Source organism: Choloepus didactylus, chromosome 3, assembly GCF_015220235.1.
Source record: "Choloepus didactylus isolate mChoDid1 chromosome 3, mChoDid1.pri, whole genome shotgun sequence".
NCBI lineage: Eukaryota > Metazoa > Chordata > Mammalia > Pilosa > Megalonychidae > Choloepus > Choloepus didactylus.
This window is the reverse complement of record NC_051309.1, coordinates 74594458-74617031: the sequence shown is the minus strand read 5'-3', so window position 1 is coordinate 74617031 and position 22574 is coordinate 74594458. Positions and strand designations below refer to the sequence as shown.

At 36.6% G+C, this 22574-nt stretch overlaps 1 pseudogene; it reads right to left on the bottom strand.

Annotated features, from left to right (window-relative positions):
* Positions 1-11946: 11946 nt before the first annotated feature.
* LOC119528660 lies at positions 11947-13133 on the bottom strand (annotated as a pseudogene).
* Positions 13134-22574: the final 9441 nt, after the last annotated feature.

Sequence of the window (22574 nt, the reverse complement as noted above, 5' to 3'; positions counted from 1 at the left end):
ACGCTGTCTTACCTTCCTTTAGAGAAGGCCACCTGGAGAGCAAGGAAGCTTCAAAAATCTCTAATTCAAGATGTTTTTTGAGAGGCTCTCTGGTTTTACTTCCCCCTTTTTAATAACTTGAGGAACTTTTTTTCAAGCTCAGCAAAAGGGGGCAAAGATTAACCTACCTTGCAATGTGGGAATTCTGTTGGATAGCAGTGTTTTTGAGCAGTGTATGTGTAAAGCATGGATTTACATTCCAGAATATTAGCCAGAACCAGCTTTGGTAATGTGAAGAGTTCTGTGGATCACTTCCTCTACCCACCTTGATAAATAAACTCATGCAGGAATGGGCAACCCCCGAGAGCTGTTAACTTTAATGCTACAGAAAGCTGCTTGTCATCCTCTGCTTTGTGACAAGAATTATCAGTCATTTTGCATTGTAAATTGCTGACAAATGCTTTATAATCTATAGTGATGCTTTAAGGTGTGCCCCTCCCAACATGCTTGATGTTTGGCCTGATCTCCAGGCAAAAGGAATGAGATGACACAAAACCAGTAAACTTTACATATATATATTTAATTCCCTTTTAACCCAGTACTAGAACAATCAGAAGGCATCTAGGAGAAAAGAAAAGCAAAAACAAAATTAAAAAATTAATTTCCATATTCTATTGTTTTTCAAAACCCTAATATATTACAGGATAAGTCCTATATTTGCTTTTATGCTTAACTTACCTGGATAAGGAAATCAACTATTTGAAGTTTCTTTTTTGACTCTGACTAGTTTTAATAAAGCTATTTGTGACTTACCCAAAATTCCTTGAGGATCAAAATCTTGCAGATGCCTTCAGATCAGACATAGCCCTAACTCCTTACCAGCTATAGCAAGAGTTGCACAGTACAAACTCAAAAGAGAAAACTCATTTATTTGGCACCCAAACCACATATGTCCTATCCAACCAATGTTGGTTACTAAATGCAAACTCTAATAAGGAAATGACTTTTTTCCAGGTAGGGGATGGGGAGGGAATTTAAAAGGCATGAAAGTTTGATCCCCCAAATTTTGCTTTTGTACTGTTGCAGCTCTTTCCTCCCATCCACCTCTGGCGAGATAAAAGAAATCATTCACAGAAGAAAAACAAGAAAGGAGTGTGTATTAGTTAGGGTTCTCTAGGGAAACAGACTCAATGAGAGATATCTATGAATATAAGATTTATAAAAGTGACTCATACAACTGTGGGTACGCACAAGTCCAAATTCCATAGGGCAGGTAGCAAACTGGCAACTCCAATGAAGATGTTCAATGAACTCCTCAGGAAATGAACTGGCAACTTCGATGAACTCCTCAGGAAATGAACTGGAAACTTCAACGAATGTCTTTGATGAACTTCTCAGGAAATGAACCGGCAACTTTGACAAACTCCTCAGAAAACACTTCGCTGGTCAGCTGAAGAAGAGGTGAAGGTCCCCTATCTGTCTCACTTAAAAGTCTTCAACTGATTGATTGGATTAAACCCAGCCAACTACATTCTCTCACTGTGGAAGACATGCCCTTTGTTGACATCATCAGTCACAGCTGCAGCCAGTTGACTAATGATTTGATAAACCAGCCTGTTGGTTTATTAACCAGCCACAAACATCCTTGCAGCAACAGTTAGGCCAGTGCTTGCTTGACCAGACAGCTGGGTACCATCACCTGGCCAAGTTGAAACATGAACCTAACCATCACAGAGTGCAAATGTAATTTTGTATCTTGCTGGAGAGCTTGTGGGCAACCAAACAAACAGCACAGTCTTCCTTTGCCAACCTTGGACTGTGCTCTGCTTGGTGCCACATGCCTGTGGGTCCCTCTTAAAGCACAGACTTAAAACTGAAAGTATTACTGAGATACAACCTCTGATGAGGAGTGCCACTTAAACTATCTGGGACACCACCATTGGACACAGTCTTTTAGCGGCAGCTGCCCAGTTCTGGTGCTTGACTCTTTTTTTCCCTTGCGATTTTATTGAGATATAGTCACATACCATACAGTCATCCAAAGTGTACAATCAGTTGTTCATTCATCACCAGAATCTATTTTTGAACATTTTCATTACCCAAAAAAGTAATAAAAATAAAAATAAGAGTAAAAACAGAACACCAAAACCAACCCATTCCCCCCATCCCCCCTATTATTCAGTTACTTTTTTGTCCCCATTTTTCTACTCATCTGTTTGCACACTTGATAAAGGGAGTATGAGCCACAAGGTTTTCACAATTATGGTGCTTGATTCTTGAATAGAAGTTATTGAATAGAAATATGCTCTAAAGACTAGGTCAAAGCCTGGTCTGTCTTTCTGTCTGTCTGTCTCTTTTATAATCCCCATCATAATAAGGAACATTCTTATTATTGGAAGTTGTTTTCAGATTCTTTCCAATATTCAATTTTTTAAAAGTAGTACTAGTGTTTTTCCAATGGTTCATTAGGATGGGAACTAGTCCCTATTTTTAGTTTCTAAACTACATCCAACTCACAGTTGGGCCTGTGGCTGTGTACTTGTGTAATGGGTTATGGACTGTTACACACCTCTCTGCCTCTTGGCTTTTATGTCCCAAGTTCCAATAGGGGAAAGGAAGTTTCATGCCCTCCCTTAGGAATGTAATAAATTGATTCTAAAATGATCTTTCATGGGAAGCAGTAAGGAAAAGGGAAACCAAAACATGTCTCCAAATTATTTTCAGGTTAGTCCAAACATCATAATATGTTGGCCTCAAAGGCTTGGGGGAGGAGAGATTGGTTATTAATAACTGTTTTCAGAATGAGATGGGAGCATCTTTCCTTTGCCATGTGCTTTGTGTATGACACCACTGTGCTTGGGTTAGAACAAGACAACTTGACACAAAGCCTTGAGTGTATATTGTTGGAATCAAACATCTCATTCTGATCAATTGGTTTAATTATTTCTTTTTTTTTTTTAGTAGGAGTGGGAGGGAGGGTATTGTGCCTCAAAAGGCAGGGTATCTGCACTAAGGATTCAGAAACTTTGGAAGCTCTTAACCTCATCAGAAACTGCCTTTAGACACACTCTTGACTTTGCAGATGAATAACAAAAAGATGAAATAAGTTCTTGGGAATTAAACCATGTTATTTTAATTTACTACTTTCAACATTCTATGTATCTTAAAAGTTGTTCTTGTGGAATCATTTTCTGGCAAAAATACCATTGTTAAGGAAAATTATTAGCCTCATAGGAGCTGGAGTCTGTCAACTTTTCAGTGAACTTCAGTGGACTTTGGTGAACTCAGTTCTACTTTATCCCTAAAAGTAGTTTTAAAAAAGCCCAAAGAAAATTCTCTCTCCTTTCTGATCTAAAAACTTGTCTTTGGGGTAAAGAGTAGTGTCCAAAGGCTGTAATAGTTCAAGAAGTCAGAGGGAGCTAGCTTGGCACCTGGACTCTGCCCCTCCATAGCTGATAGGTTGCAATAGAAGTGCATTTAAATTCTCCAGTAGACAATGCTGGGCAGGGCAAGGCAGGGGGTAGGGTTGGGTTATTAAGATGCAGGTCACTGTATTTTTAGCAATGGTTATCGGGGAGAGGTGCCTGGAGCAAACAAAGTTACTGTTCCCTTTACTGAAACAACTGAAACTTGAAAAAAATTTACTTTTTGTTAGGTGAAAATGAGAGTTCCAAAGTCCCTAGCCATAAGGGACCAGTTGCACTGAGAAGTGAACAGTGGGAACTGAAAATCTGGAAAACATTTGGGGAAGGGAAAAATTGGCTTTCTGTTAGTTGCCAAATGTTCCAGTAGGGCTCTGTTTTTGTTGGGATGTGTTATATTGTATATACATACATGTATATGAGCCTGAATCTCTGCTAAGTTTATAAGGTTCAGAAAAGATGGTTGGTAAAAGCTTGATTTTTGTTGATTTATCTCAATAAAAGCCTGCTAGAACTCCAAAAACAAGCAAGCAAGCAAACAAACAAACAAACATAGGGCATGATATGTTTTTCTATGATAATCCTGTACCAAAAATGATATAACAAGTGGAAAGCAATAACAAATACTGGTTTTATAATTTGTGTTATTATTGTGCCGTTGACTATTATTTTTAGGTGAATTTTTGTAGCTACAAACGTTTTTAAAGGTATATTGTTTTCCTAAGGCAATAGCTATTAATTAGTAAAGCTGCTTTGATCCCTTTCCTTAAGTATAACTGTTTACATAAGTGTTTTATCTATATGAATTTAAGATTACCTAAGAAGTAGTATATTGTTTCAGAGACAAACTCAAGAATATGGCAAGTATTCTTCTTTTTTGAATGTAAGCTTTAATTGTAAGAATTTTTCTTTTCTTCTGAATATCAAGAAAAATATCTGTTGTCTTCAAATAAAGAGCTTAGTCTTTTTATATTTTCTCTGCTCTATTTGAAATTCGTTTGGTTAAGTTATGGGATGCATAAATAGCAACACAAATTTTAATGACTCTGCTCTAAGATTCGAGTACTGCTACCAATTAAGACAACATTTTACCTCTTCATGTAACTTTGGTTACATCCCATGAGTTTGGATATATATTCATATTTTCTGTTTTTAATTCCTTATTAATACCTAGCTAACTTTAGCTTTGTTCCTTTGGAAGAATGATTGAGCATTTTTTATTATATTTTAAAATTAATTTTTGGTTTTGTTGTATTCCAGCTGGATAGATATCCAATTGTAGAATTTCTGTGTTTTAACATTTGGCAGGGGTGGAGGTGTTATATTTATAACCTAATCTGTGATCCATTTTTGTAAAGTTACCGAAGATATTTGAAATGATTCATGCTCTCTTTTTTTTTTAGGGCATGGGGGTTCTTTTAATCCATTCTGTGGTTGTAGATCTATTGTGGCTGGGACCTTTTTATTAGGTTATTTAACTTGAGATGTGACCTAGCCCATTCAAGGTGGATCTAATCCTTTAACTGGAATCCTTTATGAGAGGATAAAAGACAGAAGAAGCCCAGAGGGAGTTTAGAGAAAAGCCCCCAGAAGAGCTGAGAGAGAGAGCCACTGAAGCTAGAAGCAAAAGGCAATGAAACCTGGGAGAGAAGGACCAGCAGATGCCAGCCATGTGACTTCCCATGTGACAGAAGTTTTCCAGATGTTGGCAGCCTTTCTTCAGAGAAGGTATCCTCCTTTTGATGCCTTAATTTGGGCATTTTTCATGGCCTAAGAACTGTAAATTGTAAGTTAATAACTCCCCATTGTAAAAGCCAATCCATTTTGTGTATATTGCATTCTGGCAGTTGTAACAAACTGAAACAAAGTTCTACTGATATCTGATACTTATTCCTGAATATCTCTCAGGAAACCTAGCTGTGTGCATAGTGACAAAATTCCTTCAATTCCATCATCAGGCCTTCATTAACTCTCCCCCTAGTTTAACTCTTTTATGTCAAGTCTTCCTGCCTTTTGCTCATGTTTTTCCCTTCATTCCTCATCGTCTGCCTAACTCTTCATCCTTTCAACCCTTCTTGTATGTATTGCCATTTTGTGAAAAGCTTCTCTGATACCTTTAGTCTTCTCATCAAGTGCCTAGTTGAGTATCTCCTACAGGAAAAGTCTTCATTATATATTATTGAACTGGACTGAATTTTCATATTCCAATTCTCAGTTTTATAAGTATTGCAGTAAAAGGTCAAAACTTTTAAATATTGGTTAAATAAGTTTAACCTAAAATTGGGGGGTGTGAAAGGACGAATAAGTTAATACCAGTAAAAGTTAAATATCATAGTATTTAACTTTTCATTAAAATGAAAAATAATATTTTATGAGTTGATGAATGAATTAGCAACACTATATAATTTTGAGTAACTATCTGCTTAAGATATAAACTCCTTAGCTAGCAAAAACATAATCAAAACTGGTGGTTTTTGTATTAAGAATATTGCTTTAAATTTAGTAGTAGGTCCTATATCTTATCTCAGTAAATGAGAGAACACATATCTGCCTGTCTTCATTTCACTCAGAATTCCCATGCTATTTACCAATTACCTCTGTACTGAGTTATCACAGTAGATGTCCAACCACTCCTCTTCACTCTCTTCCTCCTGAAATTCATCCTCCATTTGACTGATAGACTAACCCTCCTAAATAATGGCCAAAATAATTCCACTCCCCTTTCAAAAATCTTAAATGGGTTCCCATGGTTTATAAGAAGAATTACAAGTTTAAATGCTTAGAAGACCAAGGTAAGTGTGAATCTATGAAGTAGGCCAGGTGGAGATTGATGAAATGAGGGAAGCAGGCCTCATTTTTTTTTTTTCCAATTTTATTCTTAGCTCAACAGACAAGATCACAGTGGAAGAGACTGTCTAATCGGCACTGACCTTTAATAATCTTTACCCCATATTCTGGAACTTAATTCCTAAGAAATGCATTTTCATGGAATGGCACAAAGTTTTCGTCCAGGCAGTGTTTGAATTGCAAAGGACTATCTTCCAGGTCACCTGCTCGGACTGAGTCTTTTTTTTTTTTAATTTTATTTTGAAATAAATTCAAAGTTATAGGAACAGTTGCAAAAACAATACAAACCCCATACACAGAACTCCAGCATACCCTGACCCCTCTTCCCTGATATTCCGGTCCACCAACTTGAACATCCTGTCACATCACTGTTTCTTTCTTTCCCTCCCTCCCTCCCTCCCTATCTATCATCCATAATCTATTGCTCTGTCTTCTGAACATATGAGAGCTAGCTGCACACATTCTTGAACAAACACTATAATTCACATATACAATTCCCATGAACAAGAACATTCTTTTATGCAATCCCATTAAGCGCAGCTAAGAAGTTCAAGAAATTCAACATTGATGCAAAGTTTACATTCTATATTTCCTTTTTTTTTCTTATGTCCCAACTGTGTCCCTTTGAGTCTCCTGTCCTCCATCCTCAGATCCCATCCAGGATCATCCTTGGCATTCAATTGTCATCTATTTAGACTGTTTTTTTTTTTCTCAATTGTGGCAACATATATACAGCCTAAATCTTCCCATTCCACCCTCTCCCAAGCATTCCATTAGTGGAATTAATCACATTTAGAATGTTGTAATGCTATCATCTTCCCGCCATCCATTACTAGAAATTTCCCTTTACCTCCAACAGCAACCCTACACTCATTTCTTAACTCCCCATTGTCCCTTCCCCCACTTCTTGTAACCCATACTCTACTTTTCATCTCTATGGTCATATTCTCTGAAAATTTCTTTATGTTTACTGTGGGGCTTAAATTTAACCTCTTAAATCCATAACAAATCTTGTTTTTCTTTGATACCAACTTAATTTCAATAGGATCCATAAACTATGTTCCTATACTCCTCCATTCCCCCACCTTTATATGGTTCTTGTCAAAAATTACATATTTTACATTGAGTCCAAAACCACCGATTTGTCATTAGAGTTTATGTATTTTATATCCTGGAGGAAGTAAATAGTAGAGTTACAAATCAAAAATTATTGACTTCTATTTGTATTCCATTGTGGTCAGAGAATGTGCTTTGAATATATTCAATTTTTTTTTTTAATTTATTGAAGCTTGTTTTATGTCCCAGCATATGGTCTATTCTGGAGAAAGATCTGTGATCACTAGAGAAAAATGTGTGTCCTGGTGATTTGGGATGTAAGGTTCTATATATGTCTGTTAAAATTCTCTATATCTCTCTCTCCTTTCTTTGTTTCTCTGTCAGTAGAGCTCCTTTTAGTATCTGAAGTAGGGCAGGTCTTTTATTGGCAAAATCTCTCAGCATTTGTCTGTGAAAAATTTAAGCTCTCCCTCAAATTTGAAGGAGAATTTTGCTGGATAAAGTATTCTTGGTTGGAAATTTTTCTCTCTCAGAATTTTAAATATGTCATGCCACTGCCTTCTTGCCTCCATGGTGGCCACTGAGTAGTCACTACCTAGTCTTATGTTGTTTCCTTTGTATGTGGTGAATTGCTTTTCTCTTGCTGCTTTCAGAACTTGCTCCTTCTCTTCAGTATTTGACAGTCTGATCAGAATATGTCTTGGAGTGGGTTTATTTGGATTTATTCTATTTGGAGTTCACTGGGCATTTATGCTTTGTGTATTTATATTGTGTATAAGGTTGGGGAAGTTTTCCCCAACAATTTCTTTGAATACTCTTTCTAGACCTTTACCCTTCTCTTCTCCTTCTGGGACACCAATGAGTCTTAAGTTTGGATGTTTTATTTTATCTATCATATCCCCGAGATCCATTTCGATTTTTTCAATTTTTTTCTCCATTCTTTATTTTGTTCTTTCATTTTCTGTTCTGTGGACTTCTAGGACACTGAGAGGTTGTTCAACTTCCTCTAATCTTGTATTGTGAATATCCAGAGTCTTTTTAATTTGGCCAACAGTTCCTTTTATTTCCATAAGATCTTCTATTTTTTTATTTACTCTTGCAATTTCTTTATGCTCTTCTAGGGTCTTCTTTATGTCCTTTATATCCTGTGCCATGCTCTTGTTCTTTGATTGTAGTTCTTTGATTAATTGTGCCAAGTACTGTGTCTCTTCTGATCTTTTGATTTGGGTGTTTTGGATTGGGTTCTCCATATCATCTGGTTTTATCAAATGCTTTAAGATTTTCTGTTGTTTTTGGCCTCTTGGCATTTGCTTTGCTTGATAGGGTTCTTTCAAGTTATAAAAAATACCAATCTAATTTTTCAGCTCTACAACTTGGTGGCATACACTTTCTCTAACTATCCAGCAGATGGCATCTGTGAGTCACCTATTCCCCTCAAGTCAATTCTCCTCAACTTTGTCTTTGTGGTGTGTGGGGGTCTGATTCTTGTGGGGTCCAATTGGTGCACCCAGTTTGGGTGTGTTGTTGGTGCTGTCCGCCATGAATGCGGGGCATGTGTCTGGATGGTCAGGGAGGCAGGGCAGCTTTAATAATCAAACCTCCCAGGTGTTCCTGGAGATTCAAGGCTGTTGCAAGAGTCTATGCCTTCATTTCAGTTTTGCCCCAGATTGTCTCTGCTGCTGACCCACAAGTCCCTGGCATTGATGTAGGGTCCCTGGGATTTCTGAGCGAGCCCCCCTTCTCAGCTGTGATCTTCCAGGACCTCTGCTGAGGGAAGACTGTTCTACGTCACAAGTGCGTGCTGTCCCTCAAGGGAAGCCCCGGGCCGCCGGGCCTTGCAGGGGCGCTTCCAGCCTGATGCAAAGATGGCTGAATGGGGTGTCTCAATCCCCCCCCCTTTATGCACAGCTCTGCCTTCCCAGCTCCAGGACAACTAGCTGTGTGTGCACCCAAGGCCACTGTCCACGGCTGATATTGTGGCTTGTGCACGGTGCCGTGGGATACACTCCCCATCACACTTGGCTTCCTGGTGCAGCTCTGGGCTATGGGTCTGGCCCTGGAAAGGAGTGTCTCCAGCCCGCCAGGGAGCCAGCTGCTAGCAGCACGGTTTCTTTCTCCTTTTGGCTCTCCCCTCTGGGAATCAGCAGCGGTCTATCCTCCACGCCAGACACCTAGAGGTTAGCACAGCCTGCTTCTGCCATGCTTCACTGCATGGTTCTCACTGTCGTAACTGCACACGCTCCTGTTTTTTTTTTTTTTTTTTTTTAAAGAACTAGTCTGTCTCCAAATGCCAACCCCTGGTTTCCCCATACTGCAGCACGGCCACGGGACTTTCAGCTGGCTTACTCACTCATTTCAGAATGCAGACTCCCGGTTTCACCAAGTGCATGGTCTCTGTGGTTTTAGTAGGCCTTGTCCAGCTGGTTCATTGCTGGGACTGGTGTTCTGGGTCACTTTCTGGTTTTTATCTGGTATTTTTCACAGAGGTGTTTTTTTGCCCTGTCTTACCTACCGCCATCTTAGAGTTCTCTCCAGGCCTCATTTATGAGAGCAAGGAGTAGCAGCTCCTTAGCTCTAGTTTGTCCCCACTCAGAGTACTGGTCAGGGGATAAATAAGCTTGTGCCAGAAGGCACTGCTTTTGTCATCAAGAAAATCTTGCTATTAAATAGATAAATAAAAAGGAAACTGAACTAAAAAGTTTGTGGAATGACAAAATTGGCTCATGTCCTTCACTTGAAATGACCAGTAACAGTCCATTAAGCCACACTTTGAATAGCACCGGTGTAGTTGACGGTTGTCATGCAAGACTGCATGCCCATTATGTGGAGAAAAATTTGGATTTTTAAATCAAATTTAAGCATTGATTATTTTTTTTTAATATTTTTTAATAAGAGAAGTTGTAGGTTTACAGAAAAATCATGTAGAACATACAGTGTTCCCGTATACTCTACCATTTATCATTAACACTTTGCACTAGTGTGGTACCTTTGTTACAATTCATGAAAGAATATAATAATTGTACCATTCACTGTAATCCATGGTTCACATCAGGGTGTATTTTTTCTCATATGCCACCCTATTATTAACACATTGCATTAGTGTGGTACATTTGTTATAATTCATCAAAGAACATTATTGTAATTGTACTATTAACTATAGTGCATTGTTTACAATAGGGTTCACTATGTTGTAGTCTTACGTTTTATCTTCTAATTTTTTACTCTAGTAACATATATATGACCTAAAATTTCCCTCTTTAACCACATTCACATATATAATTCAGTGCTGTTAATTACACTCAAATGTCGTGCTACCATAACCACTATCCATTTCCAAATCTTTATAATCAACTCAAATAGAGATTCTGTACAACTTAAGCATTAACACCCCATTCCTTACCCCCAACCCAGTCCCTAGTAACCTACATTCTAGAATCTAACTTCATGAGTGTACTTATTCTAACAATTTCATAACAGTGAGATTACAAAATATTTGTCCTTTTGTGTCTGACTTATTTCATACAGCATAATGTCTTTAAGGTTCATCCCTGTTGTCACATGAATCAAAACTTCATTTCTTTTAAATGCTGAATAAAAGTCCATTCTATATACCATATTTTTTAAATACATTCACTGAATGATGAACACTTGGGTTTCTTCCATCTTTCGGCAATTGTGAATAGTGCCACTGTGAAAACCAGTGTGTAAAAATCTGTTCGAGTCTCTGCTTTCAATTCTTTGGGGTATACATTTACTAGAGGGATTGTATAGGGCTATTCTTCATGAATGGTTTATGGATGTTTGTCTCTTTCAGTTAACTTACTGGTATAAAGTTGTGCATAACATCCAGATTTACATTTGGAGACATTTTTATTTTTTCCTATCTGAAGGGCTTTCTTTAACATTTCCTCTAGTGCAGTTCTGCTGGGGATATAATTTTTCAGCTTTTGTATGTCTGATAATGCCTTTCTCTTTTGCTTTTTTTTTTTAGAAGTCTTTTTTAATTTATTCTTTTCAAACCAGTAAAGTTTTGACATTGGATGAGATTATTTTGTCACTTTCTATTTATAGTTTAGAGAAAAGAGTTAGCACAGACATTCTCCTCTGTTCTTCAGGATGAAAGTAGTTTGACTGGGTACAATACATCAACTGACTTCATAGTTAACCTTTTTAAGGCAATGATTGAGCATTTTCTTTCACAGAGCACAATCTATCATTTTTGTTTGCCTCCCCTCCCCCGACTGTGAAGTTATAGGTGCTGACACTCATTCATTTTATATTCTAAGGAACATCAAACTAACTACATTTATAGTTCTTATCAAGAACTTTTTCTTAAAAAGTTTCCAAATTTAACTGACTTTTTCATGATTCCAAAACCATTTGGGATTCTAGGATAAAACCTGTGAATGCCCACTATACATCTCTTTTACTAAAATATGAAGATTAGGGAAAATCAAGGTTTACTAAATTGCAGTTAGGATTGGGACCCAAATGCAAATGTCCACACCATAAAATTTTCTATGCCTTCTATGGATATAGGAATTTTATTAATTTATATCATTCTGCAAATATATATACTTGATTTAATCACAATGTATAGGTTAGATGTGGGGGTATTTTTAAATTGTTGAGAGTTTAGCATTTATTTTTGTAATCCAACAACTTTATCCAAAAATGCAGAAAATTTTTCTGGCTGGCCAGGAGGAAAACTTTTCAGGGTTGAGAAGTCCATTGACTTTAACAGCCCAGGAAGCGTATGGCAGGTGCAATAGAAAAGATGCCCCTCGTTGTGTAACTGCTTTGCCAATTCCAGCTGATGATTGTTCATCAACTTTTCATTTATAACCATGACAAGTGGCTTTCCTTTTTCCAGAATCTCCGAACAACTTCCTGCACCTGCATGACTAATAACAAGATCTGCTTTCTGAAGGTCTTCTTTTAATGAATTCTTGTACCTGTAAACATCCAGAGTAAATGATTCAGTACTGAATGGTCCAGGTACCACCGTTCCTCTACCAATTTGTAGGATAAGTCAGTTGTAACCAAGGCTCTTGATGATTTGGAGACTATCACGTGCCGACACACATGTAATGAGGTCGTCAAAGCTGGTGGTCCCCACAGTAACAAACAGGCACTTCATCATGAGGGTTCTACAAGTCCGAGTAGCAAGGGTGGGATCTCTCCTCTGTTTCTGAAAGATGTTTTCTCTAAATATAGAATTCTAGGTTGATTTTTTTTTCAGTATTTTAGAGATGTTGCCCCACCCTCTTCTTGCTTCCACTGTATCCTTGAGAAATCTGCTATTATCCATATCTTTGTTCCTCTGTACTTAACCTGTCTTCTTACTCTGGATTCTTTTGAGATTTTTCCCTTTATCACAGAGTTCGAGAAACTTGATTATGATGTGCTTTAGGGACATTTTCTTTACTTGCTTGGAGTTTGCTGAGCTTCTTGGATCTGATGTCTAGTGTCTTGAAAATCACTGTTTAATATATTTATCCATCTTTTGGTTGTTTCATGTGAAATGAATAATCCAGTGTCTGTTACTCTATTATGGCCAGAAGCAGAAGTCTCAGCAAAGTATTTTTTACTCCTCCAGCCGCCGCCCATCCAGCCTGTGCTACCCGCGGTCTCTTCCGCAATCCAAGCCGTGAGTCCAGACCCGAGTCAGTACGGCCAGTGTCCCCCCCAGTCTCCGAATCACGTTCAACCAGGACCCCAAGGCCAGGCCGGAGTCGAGCCCCGGGACTCGAGACTGTCGCTCGAGCTAGGTGAGTGGAGGCGCGGCCTGCCGACTCACGTTGGAGCGGCCGCTGCGCTCGCGACGTCTGACCAGCATTGATTATTAATTCAGTTTTTAAAAGTATTGTTGAAACTGGAAAAATTCAAAAAATAAAAATTTAGCCTGTCCTTTAATGTCCAGTTCAAATACCACCTTTTTTGCAGTACTGTTTTTTTTTTTTTTTCTTCCTGATTACTGATCTGGTCTTCAAGTCTTTTCTATTCTAAACTGAGCCATCATTAGTTATACATGGATGATATATTCCCTTGTTTACTGTGAGTTCCCTTAAACCAGAATCTTTATTTGGTCTTTTTGTATTGTCACACTTTACCTAGCACAGGGACTTGCTATAAGTAGATGCTCCAAATATATCTAAATAAACATGTTATTTTAATATATTGTATTATCTGAAATTAAGAAGTATTTACACAATGAAGAGCCTTGAAAAATATAAAAGGTGCATGAGAATTTATAGTTAATGCATAAGAAGGAGCGGTGCAGTTGGCAGAAATTTATTAAAGTGAAATATGCAGGGTGCTGAGGTCAGATGCAAATTTGTGCCTGTGCTTACAGTCCCTCACAATATTTCTCACCTACCCTTAAAATATCTTCAAAAGCTACATAAAGAAGAAAAGCCTTGCTAATGACTATGTTTAGGTTCATAATATGAATAATATGGGTCAATCAAATATCATGTGTATCTTTATTTTAAAACCTTCTGTGGGGTAGCCTTGAGAAGGACTATTTTAAGATAAAACTGCTAAACCCAAAACGTGTGGCTTGAGGGAAAAAAAGTAATCTTTGTTCTCACTTTTTCTCAATGCTGCATTAATGAGGTATATATCCTTTTGATTCCATAGGTAATATATTGTATGAAAGGAGAGAGAATTTAGTGATGGGAAACGGATATAATAAATATAAGAAGTGTAGCCCTTTAGATGAGCTACAGATTGGCAGGCAGATCCCTTCTCCTTCCCTGCTGTGCGCACAACACACACATATCCATCCTGTAAATTAGGTTCAGTACCCTACTTATTTCTCTAAGGATATATAGGTTTAAGGAGGCATAATAATCGTGGAGAGAAGGAGCCAGGGCAGGATTTCTCAGTTCCCCTTAGGCTCCAGCCTTTGGATGTGTAATTACAGTGGTGGGGTGGGGGATCCCCAAACTACTAGTGACATTGTCCATGCAAGACAAGGTCTTATGGGATCTCATTTCCTGCTCTGTCACTTTTTGAAATAACAAATTCTTATATCATAGTTTATAAGCAATTTAAATGAGTTCTTTTTTTCATATACGGTAATATTTACAGACTTTAGGGATCCTCTTGGTAACTATCATGGCCAAATTTTCATTCAGGGGAGGAAGCATATTCAGTTATCAGATTCCCTGTATAATATCTTTGTCTCCAATTTTAATGAATCCTAGAAATCTCATTTCCTGTAATAAAGGATAGTGATTATTCTATAGAAAATACTAAAAGTTTTGTTTTATTAAGTGTATTCTGATTGCAGCACTTAAGAGAGGGGAATTAAGAGGATTTTGGGACTATGGTTTTTAGGACATCGTGTAACTTTTAGAGTGGAATTAGAATAAAAGGCAAATTCCATTTCTATGTTAAGTATTAAGACCTATGAAATTTTGAAGTCATCATAATAAAATGTAATGAGAGTTCTTATGGAAATTTAAATATGTGATGTGATATGTTGGCAGATAGACAAAGTAGAAAGACCAAGCAACTACATTATAGTATGCTTACAGAATTACTATATTTTTACTGCTAATATTTTTCAGCATTTCATCTCATTTTTTTTTTTTTGTGATTATTGGTTGGGGTATTTAATCAATATTCAAGGGCTCTTTGTTGTAGTTATCATTTATAGGTTCTGAGTAGTGTTATCCCTTGTAGGATTTGAGGCATTTGGTATAGGAGTGGCAGCCCCTGGAGCTGAAGCAGTAGCAGAGCTTGTGCCATCAGATTATGGAATTGTGGTAGAATCTTCAGCAAGCTCTGGGTCATATTCATATTGAGAGACTGAATCATAATCTTCAGCATCATAGTTATATTCTTCAGGCTCAGGGTTATCAGTTGTATTGGTGGCGGCATTGGTGCTGTCCAGAGCAGTGGCGGCATTAGGAGCAGCAGAAGTGCCACCAGTTGTAGGCAGAGTGGTGCTAAGAGCAGAAGTGATCACTCCTGGAGCAGCTGCAGTGGTTCTCAAAACCTCTGTAGTGGTTGCAGTGTCAGTTGCAGCATTCATGCTAGCTACAGTGGCTGTGGGGCTAGTCACAGAAGACGTGACATCAGTTTCTACAATAGTTGTGCCAGTTGTAGCAGTAGTGGTTTCAACTACAGTAGAAGTGGTTTCACCTATGGCATCAGCAGTAGGGTTACTTTCAGCAGTAGTTGTGACACCTTCAAGGGTAGTGGAACCTTGTCTGGTGGTAGTGGTATCGGCATGCTGGGTGACGACTTGAGATGCAGAGACAGTGTTAGTAGGTGAGAGGGTAGTAGTAAGAGTCTCTGCGGTGTCATTAGTACCTCCAGTGGCTGTCACCATGACAAAGATAGTAGTAGCTACTTCTACAGAATTCTCAGATGGATACTTCTTTGGTTGGTGTGGACAAGGTTTATGTGGTTTAGATGTATGAGGTTGAACTTGAGATGGATGAGATTTTATTTTACAAGATGGTGGTGGGAGAGGTTTGTGTTCATGGAGCTTGGAAGCATGTGGTAATGCTGGATAAGTTGGAGACTTGTTAACAGGATGCAAAGGTCTCATCTTCCTGTTTTTGGAGACCAGATGCTGGCTTGTAGCAGAGTTGCATCTTTGATTCTTTTTGGCTGCAGACTTAGCACCTGGAACTCTTTTTGAAGTAGTCTTGAATCCTGCTGGAGACTTCTTAGAGGAAGTTCTTTTTTTACTCTTTGAAACTTTAGACATTGGCTCTTTAGACTTAGGAACGAGATGCCTCTTTATTGTGTCCTGGGAAAATGATGTCTCTCTAAGCGTAGGTTTGATATCTGGGGCTTTTCTTTCTGCTGTCTTTATAGCTGATTTTTGCACAGAATTGGCAATTGAAGACCTTTTTCCTGCATTGTCTGATGACGGTGTCCTCTTGGATGTAGACTTGGTAACTTCTGACTGTTTCTGTTTAGGCTTAGCAGTTTGACTTCTTTTTATAGAAGGCTTGGAGGGAAATTTAGACTTGTCACCTAAGGTTGGCTTGTTTTCAACTTGCCAATTGACTTCTGCTTTTTTGCAGTTGTTTTTAGTTGAGGCTGCTTTTGTGCAATCTTGTTAGCTGGAAGTTGCTTTTTGGTAGATACAGACCTCTTTGCTGCATCCTGGGAAGGTAAAGAGCTCTTGGATATAGACTTGGAAGTTGAAGATTTTTTTAAATTTAGATGCTGAAGGTTGGGTTGTTAAGATCAATGTAGGTGATTTTGGTTGAGTCCCAGAAAGTGAATCCTGGCTTGATAATTGCTCTGGTATCTGAATGTTGGCTTGTCTTAGAGCAGCCTGTGTAGGTGATGATTTTGTTTTTCCAGTTTTGGAAGAGGAATTCAGTCTTGATGGCTTTTGTCTTGACTGATCAGTAGTTTTAAGACTCTCACTAGTCTGTGAAGGAAAACCAAAACAACAGCAGCAACCAAACACCATAAGGCAAAGAATTAAATATGTGTAGTGTCAAGTCACAAAGGGTGAATTTTAAAAGTTTCGTTAGTAAAAAATAAATAGCATTTCTGATCAGATTCTTGTCTACTACAAATTACTTTGAATATACATGTAGAATAGGATATAATAAAGTTCATGGTCAAGTTTTTAAAGCAGAAACGTATTCATTATTCCAATTACAAACACAATGATGCTTTACTATAAGATTTTTATCTTTTATTCTAAATGAGAAAAAAATTACTTGTTGGACAGCATTGGAAACTTACCAAGAAGAATGTAGTAAGGTTCAAGATGATCATAATCAATATGAGAACCTTCATCTTTTCTTCATGGACAATAGCAAGGGAAAACAAAAAGAGAGTAAAGAGAATACATACTTAATAATAGAATACATTATTCTAATATGTATTTTAGGATATTATGATCTTAAGACTTCTCTGGAAGTAACACTTTCACTAAATAATTTGCTGGTTACCTCTGAGCTTTCTGTAACCTTTTTTTTAAAGGTCTAATAATATGAGTGAGAACTATTTAGAGAAATTGGGGTTAACAGCTTAGTGTTTCTTTGAATATAGGAATAAACCAATTATTTAAGTCACAAATTGATTTAAAAAAAGTTCATAGTTAAAAAATTATAATTCATACTTTCAAGATGTTAAAGCAATAATATAGCCAATGCTTTTATAGGGGCTTGGCAGGTTTGAAGCAACTGTTGAAGTCGGCACCTACCTTATCACCAGGAGGTATTTAGGCAGAATAAAGCATTCCTGTTAGAGATATAGTTAGTCAACAAAAATAAGATTGCGTAAAATTTTTTTACTTAAACACAATTTTACCAATGGCTACTATACACCATAAAACTTGAGTAGATCAAAGGAATAAACTTTGATCCATGGCATGAGGTATGCCAATATTTTATTCTTTGCAGAGATAGTGAAACTGAGTGAGATGCTAACCTTTAAAAGAGTATGATCTGTTTCTATCAGTAATTAGTATCACAGTGTTAGAAACATGTTGATTTGTCTGTCAGCAGATAATTTCAATTATTCATTTAAGTAACTATTAAACTTAAGTCAAAATTGTCAAAAGCCCAGAGCCTAAAGGAAAAAAAGTACATCCCCAAACCTTAGATACCTTAGATTTCTCTTCTATGTTCAGGTAAGGTTTTGTCTTCTCTTAACCAAGCTGGCTCGTCTCCAGTAGTTGCTATCTCTAAATGAAAATTAGTGTGCATTCTTTCAATAAATAGATCCTTCTTTCCCAATGTCCCTCCTACTTATTTCCTATTACAGAGAGACCGAGAAAGTTTTAAACATGATTACTCTTGGCAAGAGTTAAGAACAATTAAAAGAAAGTCAACTCTCTTGACACAACTTAGTTGCTTGTGTGGATTTTTCTTGTGGAAATATTGTTTCACTATTACATCTCTGCTTCGAAAACATAAACAATAATTTTACTATTTATAACATTTTATTTGTATTATATTTAAAAGTTAGTTTAAAATCAACTATCTCTATGGTATGAGGTATGCCAATATTTTATTCTTTAAGGTCCTTGTCTTAACCGTCTCAACAATGGTCATAAGTATTTTGTGATGAATGATTCAAAATAATGATTTTTTATCATGGAAAATAGCTATGTGAAACCTAAACACAAATTTTATGGAAACTTTTAAAGGTTTACATATTGCCTTCAAGAACTTATGGGATTTCTCTGTATTGTATATTCTAATAACATATACATAAAAATAATGCATTTGATCTTTCAAGTGTGTTTTGGTTCATCTGCCTTGACTAGTAGCTTTTTATAGTCTTTTTTCCAATGATACGGGCATCTGGTCACTACTACAATGTATCACATTAGGAAGATTAGAAAGAGGATATGCCATCATATCCTTCTTCTAAATAGTGTGCGGTAGTTAAGATAATACATAATATTGGCATAGCCAATTGGCTCTTGTTCCGTTGGCATTCAACTTTCCTTGAAAAATGAGGTTAACAAGTTATAAAAACATTCTCTCTTTACACTTTAACATTGCTAGGATTGGTAATGTGATTTGCTGTAATTTTCTTTTGAGTTCAAAATTGGCCTAAGAATATATCATTGACTTTGGTAGATTTGATTCATCATAAATAATGAAATGTTAAGGTCAACATTATTATTATTATTTTCCTACTTGAACTTCTGGATTTTTGTAAGAAAAGCTTTGGTTATTTAATCCAATTAAATGGGTATTTCAACTTCATTCATTAACAATCAACTTATTCCTTTGCTTAGTCAATATTTATTTAGTTCCTCCACTACATTAGGCCTTATCTTGGAGAGACAGTAGTGAACAGAACATAGTTCCATTCTCAATGAGCGTATAGCCTAGTATAGGGAGAGGTAGACAAGCAGGTATAATCCTGTTTGAATAGTAACGAGGGAGGGGCCGTGAGGGGCAGGAGGCTGCAGCAGCACATGATTTGGGAAGCTCAGGAAAGACTTTTCCAAGGACATGATATTTAATCCAAGACTTTGAATTTTGAGTATGTGATATAAATTATCAAAGGCACCTGAGCAGCTTCAGAAAAGAGGTGGATGGTGGTGATGTTGCAGCTAGAGCAGTCATAGGAATTTTTGAGTTAATGGGGTACATCAGATGAGGATCTAATGCAGAGAGATGAGGTGGGAAAGGCAATAGCGGGATCATAAAAGTTGATTTTCTCTTGAGGATAATGGCTGTGCTTGGGACAGTTAATTAAGGGATAAAAAAGTGAACATTTTTGAATGCCCAAGTGCTTAGGATACTCTAATAAATATCTAAGATTAAAGGTCTTTATGGCCTTGTAATAAGATAATGAGGGCTGGTAGACTGAGAGTTCAAAGACTGGCTCTACCACTTAGTAGCCTTTTGATCTTGGATGAATTAATTTTTCTAACTCTCATTTTCTTCACCTGTATATAAGCTTGATAACAGTACTTGTCTAAGAGAGCCTATATGGACTAAATAAGGTACCTGTAAAACCCTTGTCACAAAGCCTAATGCATGTAAATTATCAATAAATGTTAGTTTCCATTATATTTACTGCCCGAGGTCACATAGCTAATTAATCTGGTTCTATCCAAATCTAAAGCCCATAAATGTTCATTACCTTATGTTTAAACTTTCTGAAGCTATTTTCACATATATGAAATGAAGATCAATAACAAATTACTTCAAGAAGTTATTGATGAAAATTAAGAGAGGTTGATATGAGTGAGAGCACTTCATAAATTTTAAAGTCTATATAAATCTTATATAATTTAAAACTTCATTCTGGAGAACTGAGAACTTTCAGATATGGCTATTTTTATTTCATGACTGAGTAATGAAATACTTTTCTAAATCTCATCAGAGTATGAGACCAACAGGTGGGGAAGGAACATAGTGTATTTACATAGCAGGCATTCAGCAAATAATTGATAAATGAATGACTTATCTGTGAGTTTCCAGATCAGCTAGATGGCCCTTGGTATCTGAAAGTCCATTTATCCAAATCCAAAAGAACCAACTCATCAATGTATTTTATTAACATATAAATAGTAGGTGAAGGAATTACTATGCAATATTAGGTATTCAGATTACTTCAACTAGTTAATTCAATTGATGCAAATATGGAGTAACATCAAATCAGGGAGGTAAGTGTTTAACTTACAGTTCTGCTTTTTTAGCAACTTTGATTATTAACGTAATTTAATTAGGCATATTATGAAATTAATATGAGCCAATATGAATGCTTATGAATGCTTTTCTTGTTTCAGAATTATTTTGCTTCATATCTTATTTCTTCTATTAGGTTGCAAATGTTTTTGTGAGAATTTTCACATGATTAAGAACTTGGATTCTGAAGCAAGACTCTTGAGATTCAAAGTCCAGCTCCACATGGGGAAAATTATTTCTTTCCTCTGTCTTAGTAGTAGAAATAATAACAATAATATTAAGAAGAAGAAGAAGAATATGATGATGACAGCCAGAAATATATATTAAGTGAGTAAATATATGTAAATAAAGATTGACTGATCTATGTGTTTTTGTGCTATGTAACTGTTTTTTGCGTATTGTTATTAAATATTATTATTTTGTGCCCCCACAACACATTTTATAGTACCTTGTACATAATAGGTGATAAATGGTTTTAAATAACTGAAATAAATCTTACCAATTCCATATTTTTGCTTTGTTTACCAAGAAATTAGTAATTTATTAATGGTTGTAGCAAAGGGATGCACAGCCATGCCATTCTCCTCACCATATGTTTCTCTCAGATTCTAGTGTTTCAGTGAGAGAGCAGGTAAAAGCCTGCAAATCACTCTTAATATTAGCCCATCTGTTCAGGGTTAGAGCCAAAGATTAGATAGGTAACCCTTAAGCACTTAGTAAGAGCTGAGTGATTTGTATTTTTCCTGGTAGGATGTGTTAAATATGGGACAAGCATATAAGTGACCTACAAATTTTCTTTGCAGTATTTAAGTATATTAAGTATTTAAGTGAAAAGCTAAGTCATGTTTTTGGACTTTGAATATTCATCAATTTTTCTACACTGGCGATTCTCAGCTCCAAGTTCCCCAGGGTGTGTGTGTGTGTGTGTGTGTGTGTGTGTGTGTGGCCCGTGCCCAGCATTTGTTCTTGGGGGAATGTTCTTGAGTTAGCAGTACATTTGAGCACACAAATCTAATGCTAACCCATGGCTCCCATGGCTCCCATCGCTCCCCAAAGTGACTTTGTGGTCTTTTGGATTGGAACACCATGGCTTGCTTCTTCTCTGGTCCCAATCACTTAGCTGTAACTTTATATGTTCCACTGTCATCTTATAGAAATTGTTGACCGGTATGTAGCAATGGAGCACTTTAAGAACCTCATGAAACCATGAACTCTGTCCTCAGATAAATTTGTATACTCAAACTCATACTAAATTTGCCTTGGAATTTTAAGGTTACAAGGATTCCTGAGGCTTATTCACAGATTCCTTTCAAGTTAAGAGATCAAGTTGCATTCAATTGGCTTTATTATGCAAGAATCAAAAAAATTAAATGTGTTATGAATGTAAAATGGAAGGGAAGAAGAGAAAGGAGCCAAATTTGTGAAAAATCACATTCTCTCTGACTGAAGGCAGACTAACGGCTTGAGTAGAGAGTTTGAAGTAGTCATTTGGTTTCAGCAAGACCTGTAAAAATAATAGCAGTTTAGGAATTTAGTCCATAATGTGTTAACAGTTCTTATGTTATGTAGATTTTTATTTAGCTTTCACGACTGGTCTCTTATGTCTGTATCCAAGGAGCTTATCAAATTAAATTTTTAAATTTAAATATTTAAAACTGTCATTTCAGTGAACTGAAAATAATAGACTTTTCCTAATTTTTACAGAAAAAAAACTGTCCTTTAAATATTTCTTTATATAGTGGTTTTAATTTAGGAATATAGGATCATGATTTTTGAACAAATGTAGCTATTGAAATAATGTTTATTCCATTAAAAGCATACCTTGTAATATTGTATTTTGAATCAATAAATCACTACATATTAATTACTTGCTTTCCTGTTGTCTCCATTAATTTCCTCATTTTGTTTTCTAAAATTTAATGTCAAATATTTGTCCAGCTTATTTTTCTCTTTTCTTGATAGATATCTTGTTAAATAGCACCTCAATAGTCACGATGTACACAGATACAAATTGTGATATATTTTCTCTCTCACTGCAAATTAGATAACCCAGATGGAAGTATATAGCATAGTATTTAAGCTCCATTATCTGAAATCAAACAGGTTTGGTTTGATTTTTGCAGCT